The sequence below is a fragment of the Myxocyprinus asiaticus genome, chromosome 32, assembly GCF_019703515.2.
Source record: "Myxocyprinus asiaticus isolate MX2 ecotype Aquarium Trade chromosome 32, UBuf_Myxa_2, whole genome shotgun sequence".
Classification (NCBI taxonomy): domain Eukaryota; kingdom Metazoa; phylum Chordata; class Actinopteri; order Cypriniformes; family Catostomidae; genus Myxocyprinus; species Myxocyprinus asiaticus.
This window is the reverse complement of record NC_059375.1, coordinates 23917775-23934576: the sequence shown is the minus strand read 5'-3', so window position 1 is coordinate 23934576 and position 16802 is coordinate 23917775. Positions and strand designations below refer to the sequence as shown.

At 37.3% G+C, this 16802-nt stretch overlaps 1 pseudogene; it reads left to right on the top strand.

Annotated features, from left to right (window-relative positions):
• The window catches only part of LOC127423205 (outer dynein arm-docking complex subunit 2-like), a 79549-nt pseudogene that overhangs the window by 19047 nt on the left and 43700 nt on the right, over positions 1–16802 (top strand).

Sequence of the window (16802 nt, the reverse complement as noted above, 5' to 3'; positions counted from 1 at the left end):
GTATTTAGGCACTATTTTCGGTAACGCTGCCCTGAAAGAACATGTATTGTAAAAATCACTAAAAACAGAAAAAGAATTAGGTGAATATTTTCAGTGCAGAACGAGCCATGTGCTAGCTGGTTGTGTTCGATTATTGGTGGTAGTGAGGAGAAAGACTTTATTATTCTTTGAAGCAATGATGCCAGGCAGGCAGTTCAGAGTGTAAGCGTATGTTTGTGTGTCTAAAAATGCCAACCAGACTTTCATGTTTTACAATGCCAGCAGGCAGGAGCTCAGTCATGAGCACTAGCAGCTGACGGGTGATGGACAGAGGCCCTAAAGAGAGTCATAAAAATAGTCTGCTTAGACACAAATCAAACCCCTCTTTGTTCTCCATATTTCACTTTATTTTCTTATTTTCTAGATTTCACCTGGCTGCTTCTCTATGTCTTTCTCTTTCCATGTCACTTTCAGGTCTTCCAAAACATTTTCAAAAGGCTGCGTATGAGAGTTCTCCTCTTTGCTAAGGACTCTCATCACCATCCATGAATAGATATTTATCCACCTGAAATGAACCCATTACCTTGGGTGCATGTTGATTTGAGATCAGATAATGCTTTTAGCTGCATGGTGGGGACTGTTGTAGTGTGAAGAGTTCAGCTGAGAATAGGCTCATGTACTCTGAATTGCCGCTTGAGGTTGCTGTAATAAGTCTCAGACACGCTCTGGTCCTTCAGCCATCAGTCAACCACCGCACCCTGATTTCAGCCCAGAAACCCTCAGCACAGTCCTGCTCCAAGTCAACACCAGTTCTTGGCCAAAGACAACATGCTGTATCTCCTAACATATCAGCGGCATGGGGAACTGATGCATTATTAAATCAGACACTTTTAATCAAATGTACACAGCCGGGACTGAGCAGTATGTGAAGCTCATCAGGGAAAAGATATCAAACTACTTGTAAGCTTTGTCAGACTGGGACAGGAAGACATTGTGTCTTGATTAGCAAGTTTGTTCATGGTTGGATGTTGGAGTATTTTGAGGTTTATTGAGCACTTATTTGAGGTTTTCTTTTGACTTTCACGTTTCTGTTTGGGATGTTTTGTGCCATATTAGAGAGTTCACTTTCCCTATTCTTGGACCTGGTTTTTACAGGTTTATTACAATAATTATAATATTAAAGGTGGGTGGAGTGGTGTGGAGAAATGGATATTACTTTGTCTGTTCTCAACTTTGCATTTTTTATGGCAAACAAGCCATGAAAGGGACAAAGTGTGCTTAGACTAGCTGGATCCAGACAGAGACCCTTGTTCCATATTTAAAGCTTTTTCCCTTGTGTACTTTTTCTGACCTCTTCCTCTCTCATACATTTCTCTCTTCCTTTCTCTTTGTCTTCTCAATTTTCAATTACATTTTTCAATTTAAATACTTTATTAGCATGATTGTGTTTACATACAATATTGCCAAAGCATTAATACACAAAACTGATAATGACAAGACAAATAATAATAATAATAAAACAGTAACAAATAAAAATAAAAATAGAATTAAAATAAGGTGCCAGGTAATGAATAAAATAAAATAAAAACTATAATAACAATATACACTATACAAATGTGTCAAGTCAAGACAAGATTTATTTCTAGAGCACATTTAAAAGCAACAGAGTTGCACCAAAGCTCTGTACAGCAAAATATAAAACATATAAAGAAGAAAAAAAAAATAAAAAAAATAAAACAGGAGCAAATACCCAAGTGACAACATTAATAAACAACATAAGGCATACAAAATATACAGCGCAATAAACAGAATACAGTCTGTGTAACTAAACCATAAAACACTTAAGCTAAAAACGATCAAAAGATAGACAATACAGATCAGATTTAAGAACAGATTTAAAACTAGCTAGTGTAGGAGCAGACCTCATGTGAAACGGCAGGCTGTTCCAAAGTTTGGGAGCCTGCAGCAGAGAAGGCCCAGCCACCCTTAGTTTTGCAGCGACAATGAGGGACAGATAAGAGAAGTTGATTACATGATCTAAGTGCTCTTTGGGTAAGGAATCAAAAGGTTACTGATGTACTTCGGTGCGACACCAGATAAAGCCTTGTACACATAGACAGCAATTTTAAAATCAGTTCTATAATATAAACTAAAATAAGCATTTAACAAGACATTGTATATATATATATATATATATATATATATATATATATATATATATATATATATATATATATATATATATATATATATATACTGTGCACGAAGTACATTAAGGCAGTAATTGGTTTGGAGGGTGTGCACTTCAAAAATTTATTTTGCTGCAACTGATGCATGATTGTCCTCCCCCACTCTCTTTCTCTCTGACTCTCTCTCACTCTCATTTTTAGATTTATTATAGCAAATAGATTACTATATTGCAGCATATTAGCTCTGTTTTTAATAATTATTATCTAAAGTAATTTTAGACTAGATTTGAAGTTTGCTGAAAAAGATTGAGCTGATGAATGGCTAATGGTAGGGCAGGCTATTTTCTGCATAGCAGGTGCCTGTCACTAAAAACGTTCCTGCCTGTTAACCATTCATATGTATCCCGTTGAGCTTCTCACAGAAGAAATAAAGAAGAGAAAGAGAGAAGGACAGAGTCCTTCACAATTTCAAAAAATCATTGTTCCATTGCTTTGCCACTAAGGCTGCCCTCAGTGTGTGCCAAACTGCCAGCCTGCAGTTCAAGGAATGTACAGAAACAATAAACCTCTCACATTGCATTGGCAATTAAGAGAAGAGACTGTGCAAAAACCTTGGAAATATGTTTTTATTTCTCATTTATTCTCATAACTCAAAGGCAGAACTGTTATTCCTGCAGTGGACTGTTGAGAAAGGCTGTATTCTAAATGCTCAAGGATTTTGTAATTAGTAAGTGAGATTTAGTTTTTTTATATTTCCTTAGAGAAAGGCTGCGCTTGCTTGAAGATAAGTGTGATGTGTCTCCTCAACAAAGCAGTAAAGAGACAACATATCAGATGTATAATGGAAAATATGCTACTAAGCTTAGAGTGCGTTCATGCACTAAAAGGTCTAAGAAATTTGTTAGAAGAACAATAATTTAGAGGAAGAACTCTCTTAACTGCCCAAGATTGAATAATTTTACAAGCACAGTTTATTGTATCGTTTATAGTTTGCGCTTTTGGTGCAAATTGAGTCCTTTTTTGACTATCTTGTTTCGTTTTTTATTCACTCCCTTCTGCAGGACTTTGCCAGTCAAGAAGTACCATCCACTGAAAAGATCCTACATGTGGAAGCAGTTGATTTGGAGGAAACAGGCCAAACCCTGAAGTCTTACGATCATCGGGAAAACATTTTGCCTGAGAAGGCGAGACAACAGTGAATGCGGAACAAGCCAGGCGGTAGGAAGAAGAAATTAGAACCATCTTTGAAATGGAAGAATCTCTGCCTCACGTACCCTCATGAGTAAGTGATAATTCCAAATCCCTGTGGATGTCCTTTGAGAGTCCACCCAAAATCAAAAATTCACACTTTATGAGAGGGTTATGTGGCTTATATATCAGCGGCTCTCTTCGTATGTGAGTTTATCTGTGAAGTCATGGCATAGCATAGGGGAAATACCCACAGCTGATCATTCAGACATACATTATGTTCTAGCATTGATCCCGCTGACAGATCGATCCTTTCTGGAGTTTCAACACTTGTTTCTTGTAAACCTCATCTTAGTTTCACAAAACAGTAATCCTTTGATTTGGAGAAACAGTAATTTGTCAGATGTGAAAATGGATGCCTTTCTGTACTGATGGTCCTAGCAAAAGAACCAAACTAAAATAAGAAAATAAAGGTGTCACACCAACTGCAGAGCTACAGGTGAAAATACAATAATGGTAAAAATATGTAAAAAAAACATGCTAATGCACAAATCAAACATGCTATATACTCAATTCATCAGCCTTCTTGCTGCATTCCTCTTTTTAAACAAAAAACCAAGTGGCTTTTTAAAGCTTTGTCATTATAGGAATAAGTCTGCCAGTAAGTTTTTTTAAATTCTAAATGTGTAGTAAAATACTGGGTTTATTTTATTTATGCAGTCTCTTAAGAGTTTAAATATCAGAAAAATTACCTGATATTTTTTTTGAAGTCTCTGAAAATCTAATTGGCTTGAGTGTATTGACCCCAAGAGTGTAAAACAATTTTAACTCATTGAGGGGGGAAAAAAGTGCTTAAATTTTGAAAAACTTGGTGTGCTATAAGTGATTTTTTTTTTCTTTTTATGGAATGGTATCCAGAAAATGTTCCTTCTCCCTGAAAGATGTCACTGAAATATGTTTCCTGAGATATCTCACGGAACTGTGGCAGCACTAGACTGTGTAAACAGCAAATAAAAATGTGAATGCTCGCCTCCAAAGGGTAACGAGAGTAAAGATATCTTATTTGTGTTTTTAGCCAGATAGCACTTTATGTGCTGTGTGCACATTGTGCTTCGTTAGGATTATCTAATGATCTATGCATCCAATTATGTTGTGTCGGTTTGTTTTAACGGAAATCCCTAAACCTAATCGCATACCATTACTTAGAGGAGGTGATTATCTTTCAAACAAGCCCACACACAAGGTAAAATCGAATGCATAGATCATTAGATAATCAACACGAAGCACAATGTAACATATGGCCACCAGGAGATGCCGCCTTGTAAATGACACAGACTCAGAGATGCAGACTCATTGAGACGAAAGGCACTCATTCTGTGAAATCTCATTACTAAAATCATGTCTACATGCTATGCATACCTTTAGTCATCGTTGTGTTTGCATGTGTAATTAGTACTTATGTACAATTATTATGTTTTATTTGGTTGGAGAGGATTTTGGACACATGGAGACATTTTTGGACACTAGGATAAATTATATTTGTTATGCTATAACTTTTGATTTCTTTGTCGTATCAACACAACATTTTTCTTAGATACAGTTGGCATGATTGGAAACAAAAAAAAAGGAGTTTTTCGGAGCCAGCTTATTTACATCCAGAGATATTTATGTCAAATAAGAAAAAAAAAAAGGAAGTTTTTGGCTCAAATTTTTTTTTTCTTTTTTTTTTTTCAGCAGTTTCTTAGGCTGAGAATCTCAGAATGTATAATAATATATATCATTAAACAATTTGAAACATTTTCTTTACAATGATAACAAACACTTGACCCTCCTTGTTTGTTTTTTCAAATTATAAGCCTTTAATTTTGGGTATGCCACTGAAACAGGAAATCTTTAAAAAAAATACCTTCAGAACTTAAAGGGTTAAAGCAATACCTTTTTTGGGTTGGTCAAGACTGTAGTTATTAATATTTTGTTAATTATTTTTTTCTTGGCGGGCCCACTGGCGGGTTAATGTCAAATTCAGATTCTTAACAGTTGTCAGCCGAGTGCGCTATTTTGCTGCTTTTGTGTTTGACTACCGTGAGAAGACGCAATGCTTTATTGTTCTGTGCCAGTCTCAATGCTATCTTTGGAGGGCGGTGTTTTGGATAGAGGGGGTGTGTCTAATTCAATGACTTAGTCTCCTGGAAGTTCCAGAATGGCTAAAATCGTTAACAGTACCTTAAATAAGTATCTGATTGTTTTGATTTTTCCAGGGAGGCAGAGGAGAAGAAGGCCCAAAAGAGTAGAGAGAGAAAGAAGGTCTTGGAATATGGCACAAAGTCACCGGCATCAGAAAACAAAAAGGAAGCAAATTTTTCAGGATCGTCTCTGCCAGGCTGCCAATCTTCTCAAAAAATGTAAGCCACCATAATTTTAGTCCACATAAATAGTTTTTCCATAGTACCATGGTATTTCCTCTGAGGTAAAAGTCTAATGATTGCAGCAGGATCTGAAAATCCTTCTCCCAGGAACATGCATAAGTGAATAACCCTTTAATCTTCTTGCCAAACATATAGAACTTATTCAATCACAAAAAAAAAAAAAAACTCAGTTTCAGGGCAAATTATTTCAGCTGTGGAGGAGTATTCATTTTATAGCCCTCAATAAGTCACGGATGAAGCAGCCGTTCAGGTTGGTGGAGAAATGGAATGGTCTTCTTGTGCTACTGGGAGTAGTGGTCTGTAATAACCGTTTGTGTTTAGCCTGTGCTTCAGCCACTGATAACCCTGTTCCTTCTCCTGACTCCTCTCTGTCTGTTTGGCGGTGGAAAGTGAAGACTCCAGCTGTCCCCATAACACTGGCTGCCAGAGTACACAGTCCTGCCTATAAAGAACTCCGGGTGTAGCCGCAGTTTCTCTGTCCTAAAGTCCTTCTGCTAATGGAACCATTTTAATCAGTGCTGCACACAAGAGCCTATGCAACGTTCTTAAAGAAGTAGTTCACCCAAAAAATAAAATGATGTCATTATTTACACACCCTCATGTCAGTCCAAACTCATGTGACTCACATGAACTGCTTTTATGATACTTTTATAAGCTTTAAAGTAGGGGTGTGTAAAAATATCGATTTTCCGATGCATCACAATTTTAATTTGAACGATCTCTATATTGATTCTTAAATCCCAAGATTGATTTTACTCTTAAGTGCAACCCTCTACTACAACGAGAGGAAATCGCTTGCACTTGCAACCAAATTTCTTGCTAAAATATATATATATTTGGCAACGTGGTGGTAAATGTTTACATTTCACTCACTAGTCATTTTGTAGTATATTGGTGGAGTATTCAGCAGCAAGATCCTTTCAAGGGGTATTGAGAGCTAATGTTAGACAAGAACCACGCATTTGTCACTGAATAATGTCTCTTTTAACTATGGTTAACCTTTTATAGTTCAGGGTTAACCCTATAATAGCTGTGTCCAGTCCGTCCCTCAGGTGGGTCTGCCATTTAAGAGGTTAATACGCTTTCTGTTCTCTACAGTCAGTTGTTGATAAATCAATAAATAAATAAACATTTAATTCTAATCATCCATGGCACAGATGAGATAAAGTCATTGAGTCCTCTTTCGTTAGCATGCGCTCATTTACAGAAGCTCTTTACAGAACTGCCATTTTTGTTAAAGAGACAGTACCGGTTTTAGCACGTATTCAACAAATCAATGTAAATACTTGTGTGGTGATGTGGGCATGGCAAAGCGGCGTCTGTGGAGAGTGAGGCTGGGAAAGGAAGAATGGTGAGGATTGACACCTGGGGGGAATAATCTCTAACAGCTGTTTTGTGTTACAGTGAAGAGCTGGAGAGAGTTAAAGAGCAGCCAGAGTGGCAGTTGAGGGAGAGAGACCTGAGTCTTACAAAGGCACGGACTGCAATGACATAGAGTGTTTTCATTTGTGTTTTGGAACTGTTGAGTTTTGTTTGACTTAATGCTGAAAAACAGTACAGAATAAATCACCCTCAAGTGTGTTAGTTGGTTCCCGCCTCCTCATTTTCCCCTGAACTGACCTGAGAGCTGTCACTGGTGTCGAAACTCAGGAAGGGGAAGGAATCGCCGTTATGGAGTCCTCACTACTGGCCAAGGTGATCAAGACCCTCGCTGGTACGAATTGACTGGCATTTACTAATTTATTAAGGGGAATATGTGTGGATGGGTCCTGCAACAAAGCGTGTCGGGTGTGGTGTGTGATTCACTGGCTGGGGAGGCGGTGCCAGGGCCGTCTACGTCAGCTCCATGTCAGGAGGACGTAAGGGAGGCGGAAGTCTCGGCTTCCCCAGCACTTAGAGGATTCCATGCAGGGGACATCCCTCTGGAGCAGATGCGAGACGAGACCCTTAGGCATGCCTTTGACCAAGTGAAAGTGATTGATGGTCAACGCCTCCAGCCAGATTTTGCACTCGCATATCTGTATTTTTCAATTATCAAGTATCGGTTGTATCGAGTGATGCAGGACACTCAGACAAAGGAGGATACAAACCAATTGTTAATACTTCAGAGCCTGCAGGAAATGTTATTTCAAACGGCTCATTATAATCCAATGGCGGGACACAAAAAGACACTGAACCATCTAATGGCCTGTTTCTGTTGGCCGGGCATTCTCGGGGATGTTGGCAGGTGATGTGCGGCATGCCGTGAATGTAAAAAAAAACTAATAAAATATAATTAGTAAAATTAATATTTCATAATGTACATAGTTAGAACATCCCCTTTATAATTAACAGCATTAGCTGTGAGAGAATTTCTTTCATGATCAAAAGGGACATTATAACTGAAATATACCAATATGAATCGATATTGAATCGAATTGGAATTGAATCAAATCAAGAGCTTGTGAATTTGAATCGAATCGGGAAATCTGTATCAATACCCAGCCCTACATTAAAGTCACCACCTTTAGAGTCACTATCAATCAGGGATCACAACAGGGATCTCCTTTTCAAAAGTCATGGTTTTGGAACATGTTGAGTCACTGATGACACAATTATTCTTTTTTTGGTTAACTATTCCTTTAAAAAACATTATAGTAGGTTAGATTTGCCTAAATTATCATTGTGCAGTGTATAGCTATAGAAACAATGAAATACAGTTAACGTCCAACTGTTAGAGACCAGTTCAGTGCAAATGACAATGAATACAGTTCACACAAAGGCAGCAGTGAGTGACTTGCACCAAAGTAAGTGTTTATCTTGTTGTGCATTACAAAGTGAGGAGTGCACTGGTGTCCTGCAATACAGTTACCCACTGGAAAACACATCTTAGTCCCTCTGGCCTCTTCTCCGTGTGTGCTGAGTTTCATGACTCATTTCACGATACATTCATTTCAGTAGCCTGACCCGCTTTAATGGCCATCTGCGTTTTGTGTGCGTGTATTAGCTCACGATGAAAGAGATTTCAGAAACGCTCTGATGACCACTCCAGTCATCCTCTCTCTCTTTCTTTCTGTTGTTTTTTCTGTGTTCTCTCCTTCCCTCTGCAGTTTAATTTGATGCCATGACTTAAGATGACACTTCAAATACACCCCTGAGTTTGACGGCCTTTTTGTCCAAGGGTTTCAACATGAAAGCCTTTCAGAGAGCAATAATTCATTCTGCATCTGATTCTGAGAGACTTTACCAGAGCTTGGAGAGAATGGGCTATGTGGTTTGGCATACACCTGCTCTGACTCTCCCCTGATTTTCTTGATATTTCATGGATTAAGCTCTATTTATTAGAGAAAGATTTATATATATATATATATATATAAACTACTGTTCAAAAGTTTGATCTAAAGGCGTATGCTTAAATGTTTGAAATTAGTTTTGTAGACAAAAATATAATTGTGCCAAAATATAAATGTATTTAATTACAATTTTTTTTTTTTTTTTTACATTTTTGAAATGGATGACTTGGACCAAATAATTAAGAAAAGCAGCCACTAAGTGCCCAGCATATAGATGGGAACTCCTTCAATACTGTTTAGTATTGCATCCCAGGGTGATACCTCAAGAAGCTGGTTGAGAAAATGTCAAGAGTACATGTCTGCAAATTCTTGGCAAAGTGTGGCCACTTTGAAGATGCTAAAATATAACACAGTTTTGATTTATTTTGGCTTTTTTTAGTCACAACATAATTCCCATAGTTCCATTTCTATTATTCCATAGTTGTGATGACTTTACTATTGTTCTAAAATGTGAAGAAAATAAATAAATAAATAAATAAAGAATGAGTATGTGACCCTAAACTTTTGAACGGTAGTGTAAGTTGGATGGATTCCAAAAAATAACTGTGTGAATGAAAAGTGAGCTGATATCTTACAACTAAATTGAACAAAAAAGAGATCTGAATCCTTTAAAGTCCAGATACAAGTTGAAAAAATTTAGCTAAATAAATAAATAATAAAAAACAACTTCTTTTCTACTGAAGACTTATACTGGAATTACTGTTAATTTTGCTGCTACATTATCCAGTATACTAGTTAACAAAGTTTTTTTTAATAAGCTAAACATTTATCTTGAAATAATGTGTAGTTAGAGGTTTGTGTTTCTTTACATATTAAAGAGCACACCCAATTAGTTCCACACAATAATGTAAAGATATTCTAAACTGATTATGCAAAAAAACAACACTGGTATCGGATCGGGATCGGTATTGGCCGATACCGAGATTTCCGATATCGGAATCGGATCGGAAGAGAAAAAGTGGTATCGGTGCATCCCTAGTACATATGTACCCCAAATGACTTAAAGCAGTTATTGCAGCAAAAGGTTGCTCGACCAAATATTAAAATATGGGGGTTGAATACCTATGCAAGCAAGATATTTCAGTTTTTAATTTTTCATAAAAATATTTACCAACAAAAAAACAATGTCACCTTACAATAATTTATTTTAAGTTTCAGTGTTTTAAAATAAAATATCAATCAGAATGAAATTTCAGCGTACCATTTGTAATTCGGTAATATGACAGAATTGGTCAGGCATCTGAATAATTTTGCAAGGCACTGTATATAATGCCCTGTTATTTATGGATAATTCTTGTTTCTTTCCTGAGAAAATTCTGTGGGAGTGTACTCCTCACAGTGTGTGCCTGAGAGACTGAAATTTAGGCCAGCCTCAATATTAATATATCTAATAGATGCATATGTGTGTGTGCGCAGTAAGACCCCAGGTGGGCTGATGACTTAAGTGAGAGTTCATCAGAGGGTGAGGAAGATGAGGAACAGCCCGACAGACGTACCGAGGCCACAACCAATCTGCCTTCTGAATACTGGCAAATTCAAAAACTAGTCAAATACTTAAAGGTAAAAAGCACATTCACACATACTTTGTACGTACACACCAACCTCCGTCAGTACATCAGAAAGGTGTTCACAAAGACTTAGTTCACCCAGAAATGAAAATTCTGTCATTATTTGCTCACCATCATCTTGTTCCAAACCCATCTTCTGCAGAACACAAAAATGTATATTTTGAAGAATGTCGTGATTGCTGATTTCCATGCAATAGCAGTTGATTGTGCCTCACTTTAAAGCTTAAGCACCAAAGTGTGTCATAAAAATAGTCCATGTGACTCGGTGATCATATTCCAAGTCTTATGAAAGCATACCATCACTTTTCATGAACATACCGAAACTGGTAATTTACTTTCAAATCAAATCAGTGATCAACTCTTGTAAACAGAGCACAAATCAAATATGGCGAAAGGTCAGTATCATCAAACCTCATTGGTTCCTGTGTCATGACGTTTGGTCACGAGATGCACAAGAACCAATGAGGTTTGATGTTACTGACGTGTCACCATATTGGATATGTGACTTTTGTATTCTGCAAAAAAGTAATGTACAGTACTGTGCAAAAGTTTTAGGCACTTGTGAAAAACTTTGCATAGTGAGGATGTCTTAAAAAATAATGCCATAAATAGTTTTCATTTAACACTTAATGTCATACAAAGTCCAGTAAACATAAAAAAGCTAAATCAATATTCGGTGTGACCACCTTTGCCTTTAAAAAAGCACCAATTCTCCTAGGTAAACCTGGACACAGTTTTAATTGGTTGTTGGCAGATAGGATGTTCCAAGCTTCTTGGAGAATTCGCCACAGTTCTTCTATCTATTTAGGCTATCTCAATTGCTTCTGTCTCTTCTGTAATCCCAGACTGACACGATGTTCAGTGGGGGGCTCTGTGGGGGCCATGACATCTGTTGCAGGGCTCCCTGTTTTATTCTAATCTTTTCAATTTGCAAAAGTAATGTTTGGGATTCTAACATTTATATTTTCTACTGATACACTAAAGCTGACGATATAAATAACCATCTTAAGACAAATGCTTTTGTGAAACATCTTATTTGCCTAAGACTTTTGCACAGTACTGTAGGTTTGGATCGACATAAGGGTAAGTAAATGATGACAACATTGTAATATTTTGGTGAACTATGCCTTTAGCTGAAATCTGTTGCTCACCAGCTGATGGGTCCCATAGAAAACTGCATCAGCGTGAGCCAGAACTTGCTGGGTTTGAGAGGCTCAGTAAACATTTGGTCTAATTGGGTGTTACTCAATGCTAAGAACGCAGAAGGGCCAGATGTTGTTCTTATGAAGACCAGCCTTGCCAAGCTGCCTTGGAAGAATGAACTCAGAAGGACCAGATGATGTAGAAAGCACCTATTATGAGCTTTGAGATGTGCTGTGATCTTCTTGTTGCGCAGTTGCCTGTCCCAGCACATTTGAAGCCAGTGACAGAACTTCTGGCATTATCACACACCAGTAACAGCATTATTATCAACCAGTGAGGTTTTGTAGGACTAGTGACACGCTGAAAGAAAAAAGTTTGTTATCACTTGTTTCCTCCATGTGTTTATTACTTTATTAAAATGATGTCTATAAAAACAACATATGATGACAGAGTATAATAATAACTCTCACAAGCTGTCAGACTTAAGCGAGCTTACAGCAGGAAACTCATGAGGGAAAACACAATGATAAATGTCCTTCCTCTGCCACCGTAGTGCTGCTATGACTTCAGGGACTTCACACCATCCGATGCATCCTTAATATTCGGCTTGATCAAGAACACATCCGGGTAATTTTTTGTATTCTCACCCTGCATGCGAAATCGTGTACAGTCAGAGTATTTAGTGAAGGACATTTGATGAAGGACGCACTTCTCGGCCAGTAAAAGAGTACGTTTTTTAGGTATGCATGCAAGTAGTATGAATACATTCTGGACATACTTCATCCAGGGACGTGGGTATGGGCCCGTGTCCTGAATATATGGTGTAATAACAACAACCGCAAAATCAATCTACTCTGGTTTGTTAAACAGGCACCACTGAAGCACAAGGAACAACATTCTTAGTATATGCAGTACTGTACATCACAAAAACATTTGTCTTAAGATGGTTATTTATATCTTCAGCTTTAGTGTGTCAATAGGAAAAATACATTTTAGACTCACAAACATTACTTTTGCAAATAGAAATGATTAGAATAGAAGAACAGGGCACTCTGCAACAGATGTCATGGCCCCCACAGAGGCCCCCACTGAACATCGAGTCATTCTGGGATTACATGAAGAGACAGAAGTAATTGAGACAGCCTAAATAGATAGAAGAACTGTGGTGAATTCTCCAAGAAACTTGGAACATCCTGCCAACATATCTGCCAACAACCAAGAAAACCTGTATCCAGGTGTACCTAGAAGAATTGGTGCTGTTTTAAAGGCAAAGGTGGTCACACTAAATATTGATTTAGCTTTTTTTATGTTTACTGGACTTTGTATGATGTTAATTGATAAATGAAAACAATTTATGGCATTATTTTTGAAGACATCCTCACTATGCAACATTTTTCACAAGTGCCTAAAACTTTTGCACTGTACTGTATATAACTTACAGTTGAAAACAGCTGACTTGCGGTTCACCAACATTTTAGCATTTTAAATGTGACATCTCATAAGCACCTGAGGGATTATGGGATCGTAAAGTGTCCAGTCATTCCAAACTTCAGAATCTCTCCGGAAATAGTAGGTCATCCAGGTATTTTATGTTTATGTCCGAATACTGAGGATTCAGACATACTACATATTTGGCATACTGTTTTTGGTATACTATGTCTTCCTGAGACCTGAGCATGACTGCTGTGTGCATTTTCCTTTTTGATTTGTAACTAGTAGCATGTAATAAACATGCAAAAAAAAAATAAAAAAAATAAATACATCTAAAGCAAAAACTTTTCCTAAAAATTGAGGCAACGTGGACAGCGGGACAAAGTTGTGAAATTTTAAATAATACCAAGCTATAGAAATTTTTATTTTCAAATTGTTTGTTTTCAGGAGTGTTGGTAATTCATTTTGAGACGTTGCCAAACATGTTGAGTGGTTCAAACATCATCTGCAGCCTGAAACTGAACTTTTGGTCATATATTAGGAGTGAATGCACTTAGCTGCATAGGAAAGCTATAGGATGCTCCCTTGCTCCCTATTTAATGAATAACTTAACCTCCAGTGTTCTGACTGCACTAGTCTCAGAACAGTTTGAAATGCATTTTATTTTCACCCTAAGTCCATATAAAGCCACTGAAAGCATAATTTTTCTGCTTTGGGATGAACCCATTGATTCTCAATGAAATAATGCACAGTAAATATAGAATTTCTAAGGAAAATATTTGCTAAAATACGCATAAGTGTACAATGTGTTTAGCAGCATGGCGTTTCACGAAAAATCGCTGACATTTTAAAAATGGCATATTGGATGAAACCAGAGAATCTTTTGACTCAATCAGGTTTCAGTGTAAAAACATACAGTAATTAGGTTTCTTACCAGATGTAGTTTTGTTGGCATTTCTCCCAAAGACAAACTCCACTGTAATCGGCGCCATGTTGTTTTGTCACATGACTCCATATGTCAAAACCCTTTACTGACAGCTCAGTGTCTCCTAAATTGAAATCAGTCAGTTTAAATGAAATGAAATTATGCGTTGCATATAGCAAAGCCAAAATACAACGTCCACGCATGTGCACGCGGAGTCGCATGAGGATATAGTAGGGAAGTATGGATATTTGGATGCAGTGTCTGTACTTGTGTTCTTGAATAATGGAATTGAACTTCGGCAGTGGATGATAACGTCAAACAAGTCCACAAGAACGTAAGAACCCATAAGATTGCACCTTTAGAAACTGTGATTGGCTCTACTCGAAAACTTGTCAGAAAATAGACTACTCTAAAGTATGCACTAGAGACTAGAGAAGTATGTAACTCCCTCGCTACTGACAGGAAATGGCAAAAATATGCCTACTGTAGCAATACTTAGCTCTTTTTACTGCCTTATACAGTCATGTCCTGCCACTTCAACCTGAACTTTGATGTTATTGAGCTAAGAACAATTCAAAAAAATTTGAATCAGTATTATCCAGTTTTAGGTTTAAAGTTTGATTGGCTTCCACCAGGTATTACTTTCCTATCCAACAAAACATTTCCTGATGTTTTTAAAAATATTTCTTATGAAGTCATTGTTTTATTAACTCACTTATAAATTGTACAGCTATCTTGCATGGTTGATCAAGAGCTTCTCTAAACAGTTTTTTATCTGTACCCAACTTTTGAGTACAACGTATGAGTGTAAACGTGAGTGTGTATTTAAATGTTTTGCTTTTGCCTATCCTCCGCTGTTATAGTATTATTGTTCAGAGCTGGGATACTACTTATGGAGAATATAACAATACCTAACCAAGCGTAGTCCAAAATCGTACTTCCCATAACTGTACATAATATATATAATATCTTCTGATTAGTTTTGATTGTTTTGCAGTGCCTTATCATCTTATAGTCGTCTAGATTCACCAGATCAGAGTCAAGCTGTGGAGCCAATACAAGTGCAACCCTGGCATCACTTTAAAACCACAGTCTGCACAGGCTTTTGCTTCTTTTCACTTGTTGCTGGGAACTTGCCACATCGTGTCTGGTTAGGACATGGTGTAAGTCAGAACAGCACTAGGCCTGTGCAAAACTTTTCATAAACATTTCTTTGCTAATTACTTGTTCATTGATTCATCCCAGTCCATTGATACTGCTTATGCAACTATTTGTAGTCATTATTATCCCGTAACTGCTCTTAGCAGCATCACTGCACTATGAATGTGCCTTATGTTGCAGTTTAAACAGCTAGCACGTATCTTAAAATGGATATGCTGGGATTGACCCTCCATTATTAGCACATACTGAAACTGGTCAAGACAAATCAGCTCCTTTTACATCCCTTTTTCTATATAGAAGATAATTTAATTGAAGACTTACTCTAAATAAAATAGTCATTGATGTTGTGCTAAACACCAGAGTACACAGTGTGTGTATAATTTATTTACATTTTCAAAAAGATAATCTCCAGTGTAGTGAGTAATAAATCACATAAAGAAAAACAGCCAAGCAAAGTTCAGCCACAGGTAGATATTTTTAGCCCAGTAAAACACAGGATAATGAATGTGATCTTCCCAAAGGTGCTCATCCTCTACCAAACGTCAGAAAAAAGATTTTCAGGGAAAAGAAGCTAGCCTTGATGAAAATATCCAGTTTGATTCTCACCAAATGAGCCTCTCTACGCTTCTACATTTGGAAAGTGGATTTTTAAGTTTGTTTTTTCGTGATTTGTGTGAGGTGTTTGGGGATGCATTTGTTACAGTGCTGTGTTCAATTCTTGACAGGATGTGTTTGTAACATGCCCTTCCCAACATTCTATTTGTCTGGAAACCACAGTTCTTATTTATGAGGGTTTGTACAGTAGTGCTGTTATAATGTCATTACCATCAGAATCTGAAACTCAGTCTGTGCCAAACTAAATATCTGTTTTATTTTTGGAGTTGGGTTATGTTTTTTCCTTCCTCTCTCCTTTCTTCTGGTCTTTTCCGAGGTATAGACAGGCATTTGTATTTCTGGGAGATTACATGTCTATAAGGTGATGCATGAATGATTTGACTTGTTTTTAATGGTTGTTTATGTAGGGATAATTTTGCAGTATACATTACCTGGGCTTTACATTTACTTGTCTTCATGTCTGCCTTTCTGCACACTTGTAGAGAGGGCAGTTTGCACCAGTGACTATATCCTTTCATGATGTGAAATGTGCACACCGAAATTTTCATGGCAGTATTAGTGTTATATTTAGAAATTGTGCATGTCTTTAAACCGCAGAACATATTACACACACCAAACTCCATTCAGTCATTGACCGGATGGCTCAAAGAACAAGCTTTGAGTATAATCGCACGTTCACAAATTCACAGACAAGCTTTGTTACTGCATCAGTGTGTAGAAGTGACCGCAGGCTGTTTGTCTCACCAGCTCCGGTCCAACTGCCTCATTAGCTTGAATTAAAGAAATATGGCAGCCAAACAAAGTTCCATAGAAAAAAAATTCTCGCACTTTCCTTTCTCTAGAGT